This window comes from Haemaphysalis longicornis, unplaced genomic scaffold, assembly GCF_048455015.1.
Source record: "Haemaphysalis longicornis isolate Haplotype H1 unplaced genomic scaffold, Haemaphysalis longicornis Haplotype H1 scaffold_11, whole genome shotgun sequence".
Classification (NCBI taxonomy): domain Eukaryota; kingdom Metazoa; phylum Arthropoda; class Arachnida; order Ixodida; family Ixodidae; genus Haemaphysalis; species Haemaphysalis longicornis.
In genome coordinates, this window is record NW_027526214.1 from 60,386,565 (window position 1) to 60,394,888 (window position 8,324).

Below are 8,324 nucleotides of genomic sequence, written 5' to 3' on the forward strand. Positions count from 1 at the left end.
TTATAAATATACAGAAGAAAGAAAGAAAGAAACACACGCGCCCAGAGTCGGGACCGAACCCACGCCTTTCGATTACATGTCGAATGCCTTACCAATTCGGCTATCTGGGCGACTGTGTTCTCCTTCACTTTCTGGGCTATTTATATTTACTAGAAATGTATCTGACGCTTGAAGGTGGTAGCCAGCGCCACTCTGACTACACGGGGAGAAGGGGACCTTCTTTTAAACCCCCGGGGCGTGACTCGAACGTCTACAGCCTGTCATGAGCAGGTAACTGGCGGGAAGCCCTCTTATGCTACCTAGGCATTAAGGCTGCCAGAACTGAGACCCTCGCTAGGCTTTCGCAGAATATTACAATAAGGAAATTAGGTGCTCGTTGAGGAAATACAGAAAGATAGGACAGCAGTCTACAACGCCAAAGGAGGCATAGGGGTGTGGTTAGGCTCTTTTTTTTCACTACGGTTTATGAAGTAAACATTCTTTTTAAATATACAGAAGAAAGAAAGAAAAACACGCGCCCAGAGTGGGGACCGAACCCACGCCTTTCGAAAGAAGGTCCCCTTCTCCCCGTGTAGTCAGAGTGGCGCTGGCTACCACCCTCAAGCGTCAGATACAGTTCTAGTAAATATAAATAGCCCAGAAAGTGAAGGAGAACACGGTCGCCCAGATAGCCTAATTGGTAAGGCGTTCGACATGTAATCGAAAGGCGTGGGTTCGATCCCCACTCTAGGCGCTTGTTTTTCTTTCTTGTTTTCTTCTGTATATTTAAAAAAATGTTTACTGTGAAAATGTAAATGCCAAAAAACCAAACCCAAAGATGCGCAGACCGCACTTTTTTTTCGTTCACAGGTGCGGCTGGTTGTCTCACAGCTATAAGCGATGTCTGATGGACATACCCATTACAAGGAATTGGCCGCAGTTCCTAATTAATGCAGCTCACCTTACCACATTACAACTATCATACGGGGAATAAAGGGCCATCCTGGCACCTCATGGGGCACACAAAAGTCACGGGATCATATTACAGCTTCAAACGATGAACATGAACAGTTTGCCTCCCGTGGAGACGGAGGTCTGAGGAAGCGGTCATGGGCTCTATGACGTAATTCACCAGTGACGTCTGCTCGATGACATGGTAAGGTGCGTGAAACCGAGAAAGCAGCTTTCTACATATTATTGGTCCAGTGGAGGGAATCCACAGCCACACCATAGATCACGGAGAATACGTCAAGTGGGTAGCAATTGTCGTCGTTGCGGGATTTCTGCTGCCACTGATCTTAAGTCGTGAAGGACCTTGCAAGCCGCCGGCATTCTTCCGCGTACTTAGCAGTTTCAGTAGCTGGGAAGCACTGGGAGCGGCCCGGTCGGTAGAGGAGAGCTGTATAAAGGGTGCTTGACTGCTCGCGACTATACAGCGGAAAAAAGTGGAGAAAACTGTTGTGGCGTGAATGGCGGTATTGTACGCATATGTCACGTAGGGCAGCACAAGGTCCCAGTCGACAGGATAAGCTGAGATGTACATCGACAGCGTGTGACCGATGGTGCGGTTGAAGGTTCAGTGAGGTCGTTTGTCTGCGGATGGTACACTGTACTTTTGCGACGGACAACACGGCACATAGCAAAGCGGGGATCATTTGCTCATCAATGCTGTTGTGCTCCGAAGATGGCAGCTGTAGAACACGTTCTTTGACAGCGTTTAGGAGTGGCCGCACTTTCCAAAATTTGTCAGCTGGTGAGTGCGGTGTTGTTGACTCAGTGACGTGTAGGGCGGACCTGAGCTTGAAAAATCTATTCACGATCATCGCTTCACAAATCGTAGGAATCTGTGTCGCTGGTTGCCAATACATGCGCATTCGCGGGAATTTCAGCGTTCCCATTATGATAAGCACACCAAGGAACCTTTTTATCTCATCTGGAGTGGTTGCCAGAATCGTTCCTGTCGTTTCCATGACATAAATGTTTGTACATCTTGCCATCTCCTCAAACACCTCCTCAGAAATGTACTTAAGAAAGTACTCAACAGGTTCGGCGACTGCAACAGGGTCATCGTACTCGCACTGAAATGTGGTGTCTGGCCGCACGAAGTCCTTCGCGGTCCATGAAACTCGAGCTTTCGCAGTGGCCTTTCCATCGTCGTCGTCGTTTCCGTCCATCGGTGATGAAGGCCCGGCCTCAACGTCTGGTTGGTTGTCCTGCGTTATAAATATATTCTTGAATGCCAAGAAAATTGGTTTGTAAGCACGAAGAGAAAAAAATAACTGCTTACAGTTTGAGTCGGCTGTTGGTCGCCTTCCTCGTCATCCGACAAACTGATGTCTGACGTGTTCCCATCCGCTATTCTCATTAGCAGATTCTCAGCTGATTTGTTTTTTATTCTCGTTCGATTCTTCGCATGGTCCGCCAGCTCTAAGTATCAAAAAAAGAAAAAGTTAGCCATTTTTAGCACTTCTGCAACACCACTAGCGAAGTAGCAAGAAATGTAGTGTTTGTATTGGTAGCGGCACGATGTACACAAATGTGTACGCGCAAAGTCAAATCCTCTTATCGCGACAAATTTGTTGTCCCAAAGGCTGATATTCTGTCTAGTTGTTAAAAAACTTCCCCTGACCAGCTACCAACAATGCACAATAAGTGCGAGATTGTGCCATTAGGTGAAAATTGTGTTTTTGTAACCCACTTACCAGAGCTGCCGTAGAACGAAGCGACATCCATTGCGGAACTTCTTTCTCGTCGTTCGTTTTCAATTCTTTCGGTTAGATGGCGCCACTTGCTGGCTCTCAAACTTGACGCTGATGTGTGGCGCGCCATTCGAACTCGCCAAAATGGCTGGCGTCCGCAAAAAAAATTCTAAAACTTTGCGTACACAATTGTGTACGCCATGTCTGAAGGGGGAAGACAGCTGACATATGGAAGTATAATATGGAGAGGATCGAATACGCTGTGAAGAATGGAGGTCGCCTGAAAGCAGTGAAGAGACGTCTTGGCGTGGGGAAAAATCAGATGTATGCACCTAAGTATAAGCAAGGCAATGTCATCACAAATAGGAATAAAGAAGTCACAGTGGCTGAGGAGTTCTATAGGGATCTGTACAGTAGCCCGGACATACAGGATAATGCCGAACGAGACAGTAGTTCAGAGGAGATAGATATCCCACCAGTAACGACCGAAGAAGTAAGGAAGGCTTTGAAAGAAATGAAAGCGGGCAAAGCACCTGGTGAGGATCAGATAAAAGCAGACCTCTTAAAGGATGGCGGAGAAATTGTACTTGAAAAACTGGCAAACCTGTATACGCAATGCCTAATGACCGCAATGGTACCAGAATCGTGAAAGAACGCGAACATTATCCTAATCCATAAGAAAGGCGACATGAAGGACTTGAAAAATTACAGGCCAATCAGCTTACTGTCAGCCGTCTAAAAGGTATTTACCAAGGTAATCGCTAACCGAATCTCTGCAACCTTAGATTTCAGTCAACCTTAAGAACAAGCAGGGTTCCGTAAAGGTTATTCAACAATGGACCATATTCACACGATCTATCAGGTGCTAGAGAAATGCGCTGAGTATACTGAACCCCTATATATAGCCTTCATTGATTATGAGAAAGCATTTGACTCCGTCGAAATCCTAGCAGTCATTCAGGTATTGCGGAACCAGGGGGTAGATGAGCATTATGTAAGAATACTAGAGGATATCTATAATGCATCTACAGCTACCATCATCCGCCATAGGGAGAGCAGTAAAATACCTATAATGAAGGGAGTCAGACAAGGAGACACAATCTCTCCAATGTTATTCACAGCATGCTTACAAGAAGTATTCACAACGTTGGATTGGGAACAGGTGGGAGTAAGGGTTAATGGAGAATACCTCAGTAACCTCAGATTTGCTGATGACGTTGCCTTGCTAAGTAACTCGGGGGACGAATTGCAAAGCATGCTTTTTGCACTGGGCGAACAGAGTAGAACCGTGGGCCTGAAAATTAATATGCAGAAAACTAAAGTAATGATCAATAACCTTGGGACAGCACAGCAGTTTGAGATAGTTGGCGAGGCAGTGGAAGTGGTAAGCGAATATATCTACTGAGGCCAAGTTTTGACCCTAGATCCCAACCATGAGGCATAGATAATTAGAAGGATCAGAATGGGGTGGGGTGCATATGGCAGACATTCTCAGATAATGAATAGCAGCCTACCATTGTCGCTGAAGAAGAAAGTGTATGACAGCTTTATCTTACCGGTACTCACCTATGGGGCAGAAACTTGGAGGCTCACTAAGAGGGTTCAACTTAAACTGAGAACGACTCAGCGGGCAATGGAGCGGAAAATGATAGGTGTAACATTAAGGGACAGGAAGAGAGCGGAGTGGGTCAGGGAGCAAACTGGTGTTAAAGACATATTAGTAGAAATTAAGAAGAAGAAATGGACGTGGGTAGGACATGTAATGCGAAGGCAAGATAACCGCTGGTCATTAAGGGTAACAGAGTGAATCCCTAGAGAAGGCAAGCGGTGCAGGGGGCGGCAGAAAGTTAGATGGGCAGATGAGATCAAGAAGTTTGCGGGGATAAATTGGTCACAGTTAGCACAGGACCGAGACAATTGGAGAATAATGGGAGAGGCCTTTGCCCTGCAGTGGGCGTAGATAGGCTGGTGATGATGATGATGATGATGATGATGATGAGAGGAGCATCTCTTGCCGGAGGCCCTGTCCTGCGTCCGTCGTCTTTGTCGTCCGCGTCCGCACAGCTGCGTCTCTCTTCCGCTCACCCCTCTCCTCTTTCCGATAGCGAATACTCTCGCCCAACATCAGCGGGCGCGTGGGACGGCGCACTCTCACTCCGCCAGAGGGCGGCGGTGTGCGCTGTGCGCACGTGCAGCAATCTCTCTCTCCGCGGTCTCCTCCGCTTCGGGTGCGCTGCGCATATATGCGGAGTGCCGCGCTCCGGCCGGTCTCTCAGTAGACGGTCGCCCGCGCTTGCGCTTGCGCTTGCTCTCTCGCTCTACCGACAATCGCTTGATGCGACGGTTCCTTTAATGAAGCCTCCGTCTAAACGACAACAACAACGTCTCTCATTATGCTCAAAATAACGACCGCATCCCCTCACGTGGAACAAAAGAAGGTGATTGAAATGCAATTCACGTTCACTACGCCTTTCACGCAATTCAACAAATCGACCCAACGGAAACACCCAACGGAACCCCCTTCAGCGTCCCATCACAATAGGGTTCCCTCGAGGGGAGGTGGGCACAATTTTTTATGTGACGGAGTAGTAGGACGCAGTCTTGCTAAGGCTTTGTCTTTGAGTGCATGAGTGAGAGTGTTGGGTCACGTGACGACAGGTGGGGACGGGACATGTGTACGATTGGTTGGTTCTTTTGGCCAATGAATGCTTCGTATTATTCATTTTGGAAGTGGATTTTGCTCTTTCTTGAACGCCCCTTTTGGAGGCGCGGTTTTTGAGATCAAAACTTCAGTGTTGGGTTTTGTTCAAGGTCGGTCGAGAGGGAACTAGTTATATCTATAGACTATAGAATATAGATATATATTTAGATATATATTTAGATATATAGATAGTTAGATATATAGTTATAAACTATAGTTAGATCTATAGACTATAGACGAGACTATAGATCTAGGGCCGAACAGGCTGCAGCGGGCAGAGTGACAATGTAACCGCCATTCTGTCCTGATGTAAATATATGGAGTAATGTAAATAGTGTAAAAAACCTAATATCCAGCAAGAAGGACAGTGCTCATCCCTCACCTTCTTCAAGCTTCGGACGTCGGTCCTCGGAGTGAGGCGAGATCATCCTCTCGACTAGAGCATCAAAAGAACCTCGTTATTTCGTCTTCCTCCCTCACCAAGAAGATGGAGAGGCGAAATCTAACGGGCGCAGTCGGCCGCATTACCACGGCCATGTAGTGGAGCTGGTGGGGCATTCCGGAGCGACCTCTTCAAAGCCAGACTCCAAGCATCGACGAGGCGGCACCTCAGTGGGAGGCCTCGTGAACCCTGGCTACAGCCCCGGCGGCATCCGCGATCAACGGGGCGACACCTAAGCAAGAGGCTTATGTTAGCCCGGGCTCATGATAGCAGCAGCGACGATTCAACGAGGTGGCACTTTAGCGGGAGGCCTCGTAAGTTCCAGTTCAGGGTGGTGGAAGCCGCGATTCAACGAGGCACCACCTCAGCGAGAGTCTTTGTTAGCTCCGGTTAAGGGCAGTGGCAGCCGCAGCCGACGAGGCGACACTTCAGTGGCAGTCCTCCTCCGTTCTGGCTCAAGGAGGCGGAATCCGCGATTGAACGAGGCGGCACCTCCGTGGGAGGCCTGGTGAGCTCTCGCTCAAGACGGCGGAAGCCGCGATTGAACGACGCGGCACCTCCGTTGGAGGCCTCGTGAGCTCTTCCTCAGGGAGTCGGGCCCCATCCCAGCGGTGAGAGTGGCGCATTGGGTCTGCGAGCTGCTGATAAGCGACACTGCGACCCGGCCGAACCCGCAGCGAGCACAGGTGGGCCCTCATTTTTTTCTTTGGGTCCACCATAGCCACTATGCGAAAGGGATGTCGTGGCACCGGACGGAATGTAAGTGACATTGTGTTCGAAATTGAGGAGTTTAGAGCTGAAATAGCTCGCAAAACAGTTAAGCACGCTTTAGAAAAAGCAAGGCAGGTGGGTATCAGGGATCCGGTTAGCCCGTCCGAATGGACGGCTGAGGAGCTTAGGGATCAATAAGCCAAAAAAAGCGGAGATCGCTTACGAGAAAGCGAAGCTTCGTAGAATTGGTAAACTAGAAGATGATTCACAATGTTTTCAAAGTGTTCGTTCCCTCCGGTGCGTTTAGAATGCCACACGTCAAGGAGAGTGGAAATACAGTTGAGGTGGCTGAAGCCACCCCAATTGTTTAGCAGCCCCTTAGCGTTCCCGCAGCTACAGATGATATCATGGGATCTCGCGAGGTAGATTTCTTAGCGGCTGATTTTTTTCTGTCGAGGCAGACAACACACTGATAGCTGTTGGCGAGGGATCACAAGGAAGTGTTGAGAATAGCACCGCCCCATCCGCCGACCCAGAGTCCTCGACCGACCGCGAGGAGGCCCTGGTAGAGGAGCTGATGCAGACATCGAGCGAATCTGTAGAAAGCATCGTATCTCGGAGGAGCTAGAGGTAACACAGGTGTCATGTGAGGGCAGCAGAATGGCGCACTTAATTGTTGAACTTGCGTGCGCGAAGCATGACCGCGCAGGCAGCCCGTGGGGTATTGCGCGTAGGTCAATTCCGACGGGTCCGAGAACGCGACCGGTGGCGGCAGGTGTGGAGGGGCAGGTGCGACATCGTCGTACGCGTTACCACCGGGCAGGGTGTTCCTTTTATCGCGGGAGCACAGGACACCGCGAGGTGCACCAGGGGTTGTTTAGAATCAGCTGGTGGGGCATGAACGGGAATCAGCATCCTTGCGACGGTCGGTGTGTGCCGCCATGGAAAAGGGTGTTTGCACTGAATAGTGTGCAGTGCTAGACAGGAAGGGTCAGTGTTGTGTGGCGCACACTTAGTTGATAGCGTGTTTAGCTCTGGGTATGTAGGGATCGCTCAGATGAGGATTTTTGTTAGTTTTACCAAGACTGTCGTTCTCACCCTTGTTATTTTTCTGTGTGCATGTGTTAGTTGCTTTGAGCTCTCGTACGGCGGCTGATATGCCAGTAGCGTAGCTTGGTGGTTTTAACGCTCTATTCTTGATAATTAGAGCTGCTGGTACAGCACGGTAGGGAGTTTACCTCTGGGTACAAACGCGAGTGGCTCCCTTTATTTGCGTTCGATGGCATGTGGTCATGGTGGGCACTGGTATGTACTTGTGGGGCCCCTTGTGGCGGTTGTGTGCGAACTAGTGTCTGAAGTACTAAAGAAGGAGCCTTCAGTACATCCCAAGTAGACAGCAAGTGAACTGCAACGGGAATGAACAATCTGTTGCGCATTCTGAAAGAGCAGACGTCCGTCAGTGCGTGAAGAGACGCTGAGCTTCCTTAAACGCTTTGTTATTGGTAGAGGGGTAGCCTGATTTGTATGTTTGGGTTTGTTTGTGTGTCTTTTTTTCCCTTAGAGCGAAAGAATGCTCCTGTATGCGCTTAAAGTCTAAGGGGGGATGGTGTTATTCATTCAGTTGTCAAGTTTGAATATTTACACCCTTCGTCGGGTTGGTTGCCTTTAATGGTACAGGATGGCACGAATTTGTTCTCACGGGCCCAGTACAAGCGGTTGAGCGCTGTCCATTATTGTTTTATACTTCGGAATGCACCGCTAGGCCAAAGGACTAAGTGTGCCGTGTGGTGCC

The 8,324-nt window shown here is 49.0% G+C and overlaps 1 non-coding gene across 1 annotated transcript; it reads left to right on the forward strand.

Moving 5' to 3' along the window:
* The first annotated feature begins 661 nt into the window (after nucleotides 1-661).
* Trnat-ugu (transfer RNA threonine (anticodon UGU)) lies at nucleotides 662-733 on the forward strand. Its single transcript has one exon. It is a non-coding gene; the product is annotated as a tRNA-Thr (tRNA).
* Nucleotides 734-8,324: the final 7,591 nt, after the last annotated feature.